Below are 12,779 nucleotides of genomic sequence, written 5' to 3' on the forward strand. Positions count from 1 at the left end.
TACATCGTACCTTATTTTATTTTTTTTGCAATATGACAATATTACGAACAAAATAAACCTTCTTTTAAATATTGAAAAATTATAAGCACAATGCAAATTATTTACGGTCCCTACGTTCACTTAGAGCACGTGTATGTTTTGTGCATCCTTTTTGCTGCATTTTGTGTGGAATTTGTGTTATTAGCTGAACTTTTCGAACGCTGCGTTAGAATAATAAATTTTGACGAAGCACCTATACAAAATCAGCCGCATTATAATTTTCAATTGCGACGCCAGTGTCAAAAGTCCTGCAAGGATGTCTGCCAGAGTGTGGCGGCTCCATGCTGATGGGTGCCTCGCACCTTGACGTATTACCAAAAGTACATCCGTGTTCAATGGTTCTGATAAGCGTTGATAATGCGAGACTGTAAAAACTGAAATAAAATCAATAATATTTCTGTAGAATCACATGCACTTTCCGCTTTAAATCACGAATGAAAAATGCGCTTAATACCATCATATAATAAATGAATTTTTATTTTTCAATTATTTATCTACTTTCTGGGCTGTCAAGGTTTTACCCTCAGGAGTGGTAAATATGCCCGAAGAATACAATACAAGCTGTCTTTTTAGCTTAGGTGATGAAGAAGCTCAAGTTTCAAGACTTGAGGTCCAGGCGTGGAGACGACGCAGATTGAAAATGCTGGTTATGTCTGCCACTTAGAATGCTTGCTCTAAATCGGTTATCAATGCGGGATGATTAGCTATTTTGAGCTGTCAGTAGACTTCATTTCATTGATTTGTCTGCGGAATATATTTTGTCAAAGGTGGAAAGTCTAGAAAGATGACTCCGTATAGAAAAATCTCGAAGATCCCAGTTCTTTTCGCAAGCGTAACACTAGCTAAACAAGAGGAGCTAGTCAAAATAAAACGAGCTGAACGATTCTGAACTGATTTCACAGCATTAATAAATTCAGAATGAGGTTCTTATGCGGAAAACACATATTCTAAGATGCACATTCTATCTCCGATCGAACATCTAGTTTAACCGCAGTTTCAAAACAACTGAAGCAAGCGACGGGTTACGGCGAAGAGAAGCAAACGTATGATTTTCATTATTAGCTGTGTTTTTGATATGTTTTCCATCAAGGGTCGCCGCAAATGAGTACTCGAAGACACTTGTATGTAGAAACACAGGGGCACCATGAAGTACATATGGCTGAACGCTGGCTAAGCCTGCAATAATTATATACACTATTTTGTTTCCATTCTAGGCTAATTGTTTGTCAATTAATTGTTCTCTGTATGCGTCGTAACTTCGAAACCCTGAAAATAAAATCATTTCTTCCACATCCACCACATGCAACAAATGCATGTGGAAAATGAGACCCAATCAGGCAACACATGCGCCTTTGGACTAATTTGCTCTCGGAGACCAGCGCATGAATAATTGTTGATTACGAAATTCTACTCATCAATTTATTTACCTGTGTCTAATTTACTGTCTGAAATTGAATAAATAAAAATAAAGAGCTCAGAACTTCAAAATTCATTCAACTAGCCGCCCTTCAAGGTCGTTTCACGCCGGAGGCCGATGGTTGTTACCTTGTACCCCATTAACAACCGGAATGCTGCAACAAAGTTGCATTTGCTCATCCTTAACTCGAAAAACATAGAAATAATAAAATATGTGAGAACAGTGTGGACCATAATTTATTGAAGATAAAAGATGAAACTTGCCTTCTTTAAAATATTCGTCAAATTATGACAGCGTTGATGATTTGCAGCATTCGGATGCGTTTTTGCTACATAAACCAAAATTGGCACCAGCATTTCCATTTCAAAACCCCTTTTTAATATGGAAATTTCAGTTCTTTATGCCATTTTAGTGAAGAGAAATGAGGCTTCGTAGTTCGAGCTTTTGTGTAAATGTACCTTGTTTGCAATTTTTCACTACAAAAAAAATCATCTTCGAGACAAAAACAAACACACCGTTTTGCTTATAGTGTAGGGACTGCTAGCTGCAAACAATTTCATTTTAGAGCTGTGAAAACTTAAATTCTGCAAAATTTAGAACATGGGCACGTTCCCAGAGAAGCCTTCATGACTTTTTTTTTTCTGGGAACTGTGAATGTTTTTTTTATTTCAGAAATTACATTCTGATATGTTTCTGTGCACGCCTGGTCAGCATTATTTTTCTTCGTCAGGATTAAAGAGATTGACTGGGCATGAGTGTTCCACTTCCCGTGAAAACGCCCACTTGCAAAAAGCATCATTAGGAGGCAACGTCGTCGGTATGAGCGGCTGCTCTCCCAGTCATGGTGGGAGGGGCCCATGGGAATTTCTTCTTGCTGGCGGCGAGTCTAGTGCTGGCAGCTGACTAAGCATTTCCAAGAAAACCAGCAGAGGATGATTTATCGCACCACCTCGACCCCAAAGTCCTCTTCCCCTTCCTCACTTGAATAGGCGCCTAACAGAGACTGCAACAGTACATTGTCTACACACAGGAGAGAGCCACGATTGCCCTTGTTTCATGGAGAAAATTTATTCTGACATCTCCAAACTCGCGATACTGAATTGCAGATACGCAGTGTCGTTCTTCGCGGTCTTCAAAATGGCGGCACTGGGGCACAGTAGGCACCGCAGTAGGCATCAATTCTCCGTTAATTCAAAAAGAAAACGCTCATGCCTTCTGGTTGGCCTCAGGTTCGCTGTTGCGTCCCAGGACATTTCGTGCTAGTTTAACCACGGTGCTGAATAATTCTCCGGCATTCACTGCTGGCAGCGTGACGAGAAGCGCCACTGTAAAGTACAACACGTAATGTACAACACAAGACAACAATTTCTGCCGTCACAACAGTGTTTCTGTAATGTTTCTGACCGAGAGCTGGTAGTAAGAACAGAAATTTTTGTAGTAACAACAGAATTTTGCGCAGTTACTACATGAAAATACTAGACCACTACATACAACAGAGAATTCCTATAGAAAAAGTAAAATAAACCAGAAGAATACTACAACATCACAATCTGTCTTTACGACAAAACTATAAAATATTCTGTCGTTGTTTTGTCACGGTTCTGTAGTTTGTATTTTTTTCGACTGGAAAGCGCTGCAAGATTATCGCTGAAGGCAACAGTGCCAGTCTAGTATGTTTCTGTGGGCCGCTAGTGCACCGTCCTGCTCTTCGAACACAGAGAGAACTAACGGCAGGTGCTCAACTATGGAGGCAATACTTGCGCTAACGTTCAGCCACGTGGAGCGAAAACCACTGGGCTGTCTAATTCAACTTTTTATAGCCTGCTGCGTACTCTTCGCCAGCTGTGCACGAGTTTTACGACTGCGCACAGTAGGAGACAGTTCCTTGGTACTTTTCGCAATTACGCTTTTTTGATACCACGTTTTTTCGCCAGTGTTTCCAAATGTTAAAATCATGATTTTTAAACGCTTATAGTTTGTAGATTATTGCCTTAAGTTTCGGATGCATGGCTCTTACCAATTATGAAAATAAAAAGGCGCAGCCCAGTGGTCGCCGCCAAGCTTTCTTCACTGGTATCCGGATAAATAATTATACATACATGGGCACATATTTCAAAGAACCCCGTTGTGGTTTTTGGGTTGTCTTTGTGAAGGCAATACAATTTGCAAACAAAATTATTGTCTCCACGTCATGCAGCGGTTCCAGCCTGGTACCATAGAACGTAATGCTACTCCGAAACAAAGTCCCGCTTCTTGGTGTTTTCGTTTCCATCTTTCTGTTTCTTCCATAGCCGCTGTTGATGGCAGAAAAGAATAAACGGCAAAGTAGCATGAGACAAAGACAGCGCTACAGATTCTGTAATGGAATCAAAGCATGTTGCTTAGATTCAAAAAAGCAGTTCAATGACCTCAGCTCAGTAGTGACGCATGCATCTGGGCTCGTGATCATTAAGTTGCTATGTAGTTTTTCTTTGGATCAGTCTGTAACTGAATGGTCCGGTCTGCTCACCAGTCACGGCATCCAACAAGCAATCTATCGAAATATCTTCTAGAATTCAAACGCAACAAAGACAGCACACAGAAAGGAGAACGACAGGACGTGCTGTCTTTGTTGCAATTGAATTATGGAAGCTAGGCACCAACTTGCCCCACTAAGTGTTTTATCAGGATATCGAGAGAATCAGTGCGATGTTGCATAAACCTTCCAGGAGGGTATTTCCAAATGTAAGGTAACAAGCGCTTGCATGGGCAAACTACTACAAAAGGACGTGTAGCGGTACACAATACTATATTATTTTTACGCGTTACCTTATGGCACAGCCGCTATATATTTCCAAATATTTGTTACAGGGTGGTACGTACATCAATGCCTCGATGCCGGAATATTTGCAACCAGCGTCAAGCTCCTTATATGAGCCTCGTATAACCGCTTGCTAGTCATCTAGATCGCTACTAATTTCCCGCCATTCAGGTGTTTCTTGAAGTCCGAAGAGGCTAAAAAAGCACTAGGTGCCAGGACCGTGCTGTAGGGAGGATTGTCCAGTACCTGCCATCAAAAGCGCCACAATGCACACGAGCTGTTTCGTAGGGGGTTTTAGTGCAAAACTAGGCCTCTTGAGAAAAGTTCAGGTAGATCTGTGATAATGCCCTCTCGCAGCAAGCTTAGCATGTGACATTAACTTCAGTATTGGCTGTGGTTGCCGTCGTTAGTTAATCAAGAATATGCACGCCCTTGTGGGCCGAATAGGCCGTCGTCTTCCTGCAGCCGGCTTAGCGTGTGGCAATAACTGGCAATGTTGGCTGTGGTTGCCGTCGTTAGTAAGCCAAGAGGATGCACGCCCTTGTGGGCATAATAGGCCGTCGCCTTCCAGCAGCCGGCTTAGCGTGTGACAATAACTGGCAGTATTGGCTGCGGTTGCCGTCGTTAGTTAATCAAGAACATGCACGCCCTTCTGGGCCCCACAGACCATCGACATAGCTTTTTATAAGTAGCAGCTGATCTAAATTTTCTGCAATGTGGACGCAGTCTCTTTCCATCTCAACTCCCGGCAGCCCCTAACGACGCTCATTGATTTGTCTCTTCGGACCACTGAAAAACCGCCTTTCCTTCTTGGCAGTTCACAAGCAACACTGATGTCAAGCAAGCTATCAAGAAATGAGTTGACGACCTCTACGCAGATTTCTTCTAGGCCGATATCTACGCCTGGGTGTAAAGTTGGAAACATGCTAGAACATGCGTGATGGCCACTTGGAAGAGAAATGTGTTCCTGTGGCACACTATTCTGTAGCAGTGCACTGCCACACTGCTCACATTCTGCGAGAGCCGCCTTGCGGCCGAGCGGCATGACTCGGCTCTTGACGGAGCGAAGAAGACGACGCTTCCGCTCCGGTGCGCGCTGCTGGTCTGCTTGGCCGTTCGATTAAAAAGCCGAATTTGATTCGCGCTATGTTCGTCCGCGACATTTTGATGGAGCCGCTGGGCATCGTCCCATGAACGCTCATCCCGAGGACAATTCTGACACTCATCCGCGACGCTTGGAAACAACATCCGTCCACAAAGCAAGCCGCCACCTGCGAGGCCTGGAACCTGAGTGTCAGCCACTGGCGATGTCGATGCGTACCATGACGTCCACTACCAGCAGTCAGACCGGTCAGCCTTCCGGCACTGTCCCGCCGGTTGTAGTCCTCACACCTCGCTCGCCGCCATCCTTCCACGGCGGTCAGTTCGAGAATGTTGAGGACTGGTTGGCCAGCCTTGACCTTGTGGCCCCTTTTAAACAGTGGGACGATGACCGAAAGCTACGAAACGTGTATTTCGAGTTCCAAGGCTCTACAAAGACATGGTTCGAGAATCATGAGGCATCCTTTACTTACTGGGAAGCATTACGTCATGAGCTGCTCATCACCATCAGCACAGACGAAAAGAAAACGCCGAAATCACCCATCGCTCTAGGCCACAGCAGTCGAACGAAAGCGTCGCAATGTTTATAGAAGATATGGCACGTCTCTTCAATCGGGCTGACCCTGCCATGCCCGAGGCTACGAAGGCGCGCCACCTCGTGCGTGGTGTGAAGGAGCAGCTGTTCGCTGGCCTCAAACGCGACCCTCCAAGAACCGTCGCTGACTTCACCAAATTTCTTCCTTTTGCCAGCGTGTCCTGCTCATGCGCATGTGCGCCCTGCTCTGCTCGATTCCTTGATCAAGCAAAAATTTTCAGTTCTGTCTCCAGCGTCGTCCATGTGAATCCGTTCTAATGTGTACGCGTCCTCACCTGGTACCTACTTAATGCGAATCCATTGGTTCTCGCACTGAACGAGAGAATAACTGGAAGAGACACAAGGGGTCGTAACGTCGCAAGGGTGACCTCCACATACGTCTTTCTTTGAAATTTGAACCGCAGGCAAAAGAGGAGAAAATGTTCTATTGTTTCAACTTCCCCACATCAGTCACAAAGGTTTGTCATAGGGAGCCCGCATCTGCATATGTGTACATTTTGGTGGAGGATTGTGCATCACAGAAGCGTCATTGACAACTCACACAGCCTTGATTTATATGATCAAACATTCCAAGGGTATAATTTAAATGCTCAAAACTCACGGTACTGAGCAACGGAATCACTGAGGATGGCTGAGATATGTTGAAAATACAGGAAACGAAATCCCCACCAGAATGAGGCGAAGGACGGGATTGATTACAAGGGCACTGAGAGCTGACCTCGCAATAAATCGACCACCTAGCTAAAATAGACACCCGAATGACCAGGTACCCGGATAAAATAGACCTCTCTCGCGGAGAGTAGAACAAAAACCTAAAGGAACGATTCAATAGAGGTTTTCGTGAAGTTTGGAGAGAGATAAAACTGAAAGGCAGTCTGCAAGGATAAGAATCCGTGCTACATGTCTCGGAATTTTGAGAAGAGGCAAACCAATAGCCCAAAACTCTGCAAAGAATAAAGGAGTGTAATCACGGATATGGAACTGAATAGCTCCAAGCCAGTCCTGTGAATGTATCTCAATCGCCGCCTTCTCGCAGCTCCAGGAGGAATCAGTGGAGAGAACAGAACGTTGGGGAAAGTTCTCTAGGTGATCAGCAAAAAGTGCATTTAGGATATTTGCGGGTGTATGGGTGGCATGGAACAGAAAAATATGGTCATATGAGAAGACAGGGTCAACATGCGAATCACCAAAAATAAAGTGAACGCACTGCACACCAATGAGTACGACAGGATCACGCGACAACTATCGAGATGGCGTTCCGGCATAGCTCACCTTAGGCACTCTTTCTTTTTATTTCAACCTGTACATCGCTCGTGCTGGTTTTGGGGCTGTGCCGTAGCGCTATACTTAGTCCTATGAACATTTATTGCTAATGAAATTAAAAACAACCCAGCCAGCCCGCTAGCTGCCGCGTCAGCCGATGTGAAGATTGCACAAAGAACACAGGCAATGTAAAGAATGGATTGCTGTGAGGAAGTTTTAATGCAGCAGACTTTTTATTAATAATGCATTTCAGTTTGTGCAATAAGTGGTATGCTCAATCAAACGTAAATGCGTAATTGTTTTGTTTTCCTTCTGTTTTTGTGTTTATTGACGTAACCGGAACTTCTGCTGCTGCAGGTTCGGGTCTTTGGGAACACGCCGCCGCGCCGCCGGCAGCTGCTCCGCACCACGTGACCAACCAGGTGACAGCGTGGCGGCGCCGCCACGCTGAAGGCTTGAAATGCTGCAGTAATGTAGCTATCGCTACAAAAGCCTTGACAGAACTTGAGACCAGCCTCCAATCTACGCCTATCGTTGGTCAGTTCGAAGAGGAAGCCGGCACGCAACTTCACCCAGATGCCAGCAATGTTGGCCCCGCGGCGGTGATTCTGCAGTGGCAAGATGGTGTAAACACGTGATCTGATCGCATACGCAAGTCGCACTTTGGCCCGTTCCAAGTGAATTATTCCACCATGCAAAAGGAGTGTCTCGCTATTGTGTGGGCAGTCACGAAATTTCGTTCGTACCTGTACGGCCACCCGTTTCGAGTTGTCAGCGACTCAGCGATCGTCACTCCTTGAGCTGGCTTGAGAACCTGAAAGATCTATCGGGGCGGCTTGCACGGTGAAGCCTTCAGTTGCAAGAGTTCGACGTCACCATCGTGTATAAGTCAGGTCAGATACATAGCGATGCTGACATTTCACTAGACAAAATTGAATGAAATAATCAGTTATAAGTGCAATCGTCCTTTTCTGTGTCTCGTGTGTACTACATGCATCTGCCTTCCAAGATTAACACCTCTGATAACCATGTGCTATTTCGACACAGTTTTTGTTCCAACATATGTTATCATAAATGACAGATCTGAGTTGTATTACTGTTTTTGCAACCCTTGATCACTATCGATTACATGTTTTTTTCTTTTGTTATATTTTTGTGTTCATGTGCGTTTTTTACACGTACTATAGGCTGTCGCTACTCGAGGGGTGGACGGGGCTTTTCTCAAGCTGTGAAACTTGCAGCTTTTTCTCCGCCCCCCTTTTTCACCACCTGTACACTCTGTTCGTGAAATAAATGCTCATTGATTGATTGATTGATTGATTGATTGATTGATTGATTGATTGATTGATTGATTGATTGATTGATTGATTGATTGATTGATTGATTGATTGGTGTCTCTCCCGAGCTCCTCTTACGTGCGCACGAGATGAGTCCGACGACGATTCTGCTTTCCTCGGCGCTGTCACCACGCCCGACCTTGCCCACCACCAGAGGGCCGACTGTGAACTGCTGCCTCTCATCGAGTAGCTCCAAGGAACCGCTCCGTCTCCTCCCCGACTCTTCTCGCTCCTTTCGTCATTTTGCTTAAGAGATGCAGTCCTCTATAATAAAAACTATTGCCCGACCGAAACTGCTTATCTCCTCGTTGTCCCAACCGCGCTTCTTCAGGAAGTTCCCGCAGCATGATACGACAACCATCCTTCTGGCCACCCCGGTTTTTCCAGAACATTGGGACGCCTCCGCCACAAGTACTACTGGCTTCGGCTTGCTCAGGTTGTCCAACGATACGTTAGAACCTGTCGTGAGTGTCAACGACGGAAGATACCACCGACAAAACCGGCCGGCCTTCTGAAGCCAATTGATCCACCACAAATCCCCTTTCAGAAAATCGGATGGAATGTGCGAAGGAACGGTGGAAACCAGGTGGTCGCAGACGAGCGCGCGGAGTCTCAAATATTCAGTGGAGCACTTAAGTCACTGTATGTGCGCATAGGCGAAAGCCTTTCTGACACCTTTCTGACTCCGTCTTGTGTCGGGAGAAGGTAGTCGTTTGCTTCCACTAGATGCACATGGTTTTTGGTGCTTCACTTTTGCATCACGAGCGCGCTTGCTAGCAGGAGACACAGGAACTAGCTTCCATTAAGCGTCCGTTCAGTCCGGGGACCAAGCGTCGACTGAGGGGAGACGCGCGCGCCGCTCGGGAGCAGTAGCGCCACCTGCGACGTCATCAGTCGCAACGCCGGCGACGTCATTAGTCACCCCACCTGTGACGTCATTTCTCATGTCACACACACACACACACACACATGTACTCATCACGTGATAATCTTGCATTACGACATATTCGCCTTCGCTATATCCAAAATTTCATTATAAACAAACCCTAATTCAGTGTAAACTAATTACTAAATAAGACATAACGAAATGCGTGTTAACTAATTGCTCATTAGGGTATCACTAATGCCATTAATAATTACATCACGTCCAAAATTAACAGCAATTAGCCCTTAAATACGTAATAAATAATTCCTAATTGAGTAGTAACTATTTACATCTTACCTAATTGCTAATTAGGCCACAGCTAATTAAGTCATAGCTAAGTTGCACAGTTGACGCGGACACTTTCTGTGGATGGCCAAATGCTGCGGACACTTAGCTGATCCATGAACTCTAAGGTTTGGCGAAATCTCGCCTAGTTGGGGGAATACTTGTGAAAAATAAAGAAGCGCGGACCACAAAAGGTGTAGTCAAGATGACAGAGACGTTTCGACTTCCACAAGGAAGCCTTGTTCACTTAAGGAAAAATATCAGGCATAAAGCTCAAATACGTTGTACTAATCGTCGCACGCATCGAGCGTACGTGGCCGGTAGATTGCCGATGTTACGGTTTAGCGCGTGATCTGTTCTCTGAATAATCAAGGGCTCCAGATATCGGCGTGACCCCAAGCGATATTGTGCTTCTCGCTTTCCACTGTTCAGCAAGTGCGTTGGAAGCGACCTTCTTTCTTCTGACATCATTCTTGTGGCCTTTCAGCCGTCTTTCAAATGTTTCCGCTTTCCCCTACGTAGAAGTGATCGCAGTCTGAGTAGTGGATTTTATGAACTACGCCGGAAAACTTTTCCCTTTTTTCGCTTGTCTTTTACGGCCACCACCTCGTGACGAAGGTTGCACGCAGGAACACGAGCTATGTGCACATCGTAGGTGCGGAAAACTCGGGCCAATGTCTCACTCACGCCTGGCACATAAGGTATTGCAGCTCAGGAACAGAAAGGAAGGCCAACGGGCTGAGCTGCTCTCGCTGTCTGTCGTATAACAGCGTCCGTGAAGTGCTTTGGATCGCCGCATTTGTTTACCTTGTGGCGCACTTGGCGTAGGTCAGAGGCTTTATCTTCATATGTAGAGCATATCCTTTCCGCACTTCGGACGAGAGTAGAAACGACAGAGCGCTTGTGACACGTAGGATGGACCGAATTAAAATAAGGATACCGGCCGGTGTGCGTGTTCTTTCTGTACGCCTTCAATGATAGGCGGTCATCGCGTCGCTCAACCATGACGTCCAGAAAAGGAAGACGGCCAGACATCTCCTCCTCGATGGTGAATGGTGCGAATAATGATGTGAATAAAAGGTTCCTTCTCTTCTTGCAGCTCTCTGCACCTACAGGAGGAGAACAGGGATGACTAACGTCCCACTGTAATGCGTCTAATCGTTATGCATGTATGCTTTACACGTATGTGCCCTATAGAAAACGAAAGACGGTTTTGTGATTCTGTTCTGGCTTTTGTTCCATTCTCATTTATGGTGCTGCCATTCATTGTACTTGTTTCGTGCAGCACAGTGAGATATGGGACTATCTGCAGAGGCCAACAATTATTTCGATACTGGGCGCTCGCCTTCTTCTCATCTCTGTCTCGTCTATCTTGTCTGTATACAGAATGAACCAAGCAGCCCAGTAGAAGGGGTGCGAGAAACTAGCCGCACCTGCTTTTTTATGACCATTTGAAGTATAAGTTGCAGCAGCGTCATCAGTAGAAGTGCTCATCAAATAATATTTCACTAAACTCTTGGCCATAGGCAAGGCCAAGATACTACATTGGCCAGAAAAGTACTATTACAACAATTTGAACAGATGTATCAATGCCGTGATCCCGGCGCACATGAAAATCTCGGATGTTTTAGGGGTCTACCAGTTTTTACACAAAAATACTTTAGGCATTCTCAAAACGAGTCCCACTAACGACAGAAAATGCAGAAGGCTAAAAATATAACTGAAACAAAAAGCATAAAGGGCGAATTGCATAACTTTAACAAAAAAATTTTTTGCTTACATTGCGATTATGCTCACAGAGACGGTCGCAATGTAAGCAATAAAAACGAAGAAGACGGAGAAGTTGTGAAAATTGCAACACATGTGCTAACTGCAGGCCGTTACTAGACAAATGTTTTTAGTTGGTAAAAGTAAGGACGAGCGCACTCGTGAGATTTTTGAAGCAGAAAAGATGCCCGGATTAGGAAATGCTTGTGTAAGCACTCCTTCTGTCAGACTCTGAAAAAAAAGAAATTGCCTGCCTATAAAATTGCAGTGAGTTTTGCGCATGCATTGTGATGACACGGCAATAATTGCATGTATAAATAGATGTGCTTTTTTCCAATAAAGTTGTTGAAAGCTAGCGCTGTGTGTGTCTACTCATTCTTGGTTCCTTGTCCTGTTGGCGCTATTGCTCCGAAGAAATCTTAAACTCGGGATCTTATTTTAATAAAATCATACCCAACAATTCTGAACAGAAGCATTTTTGAACGGGAAACATTTTATAAATGAAATTTTTTCATATAAGCTAAGATTTCATTACAACAATCAATATACCCTCTAATGCACTCGGTGGCAAACTTACATTTTTTTTCTGTTCACGTTTTTGCTAACGTGAAAAACGTTCCCCGTTTATCTTCTATGGCAATCTTAACTTTGCTGATTCGATCGAAGGAAACACTTTGAAAGATTTTGCAACATATCAGAAGAATGGACAATTAACTTCAATATTTCCATAACAGAATCTTACAACTTTCTCATTTTCAAAACTTTTGTCCGAGAATGTTGGGCATGTGGCTGTACCGAATGAGCAAACTGCATTCTTTTTCCGCGTCCCTTTTCTTGCTCGTTTTCCACCACTGTGCATGCGTGAAGAGCTTGCAGATGAAAGCTTCGAAAAGAAGAGGAAGTGTGCGGAGATCAGAATGATGCCTCTTCGGCTGAACAACCTTATTTTCATGAGCTTAGCTTTCAGACTCTCAGCGTGCTCATCGGATCTCTTCACATCTACGGATGAAATGCAAGAATCGCTGAGCACCGAACGCATCGCCCTCGAAGACGCACGGTTTTTTCTGCTTCTCGAGCAACGCCGTCTAGACGCGGCGATCTTTCAGCATGGCAGACTGCAGGGCACCATACCGCGATGGGCGGGTCACGATGTTATAGGAGCATTCCTCTCGATCAGCCGTCTCGTAACCTTTGGCTGGTTCGTGCCACGGCGTCGTGCGGCCTTCAGCAGCCTTCGCGCTGCCTTCAAC

The sequence above is a fragment of the Amblyomma americanum genome, chromosome 8 (genome assembly GCF_052857255.1).
Source record: "Amblyomma americanum isolate KBUSLIRL-KWMA chromosome 8, ASM5285725v1, whole genome shotgun sequence".
Classification (NCBI taxonomy): domain Eukaryota; kingdom Metazoa; phylum Arthropoda; class Arachnida; order Ixodida; family Ixodidae; genus Amblyomma; species Amblyomma americanum.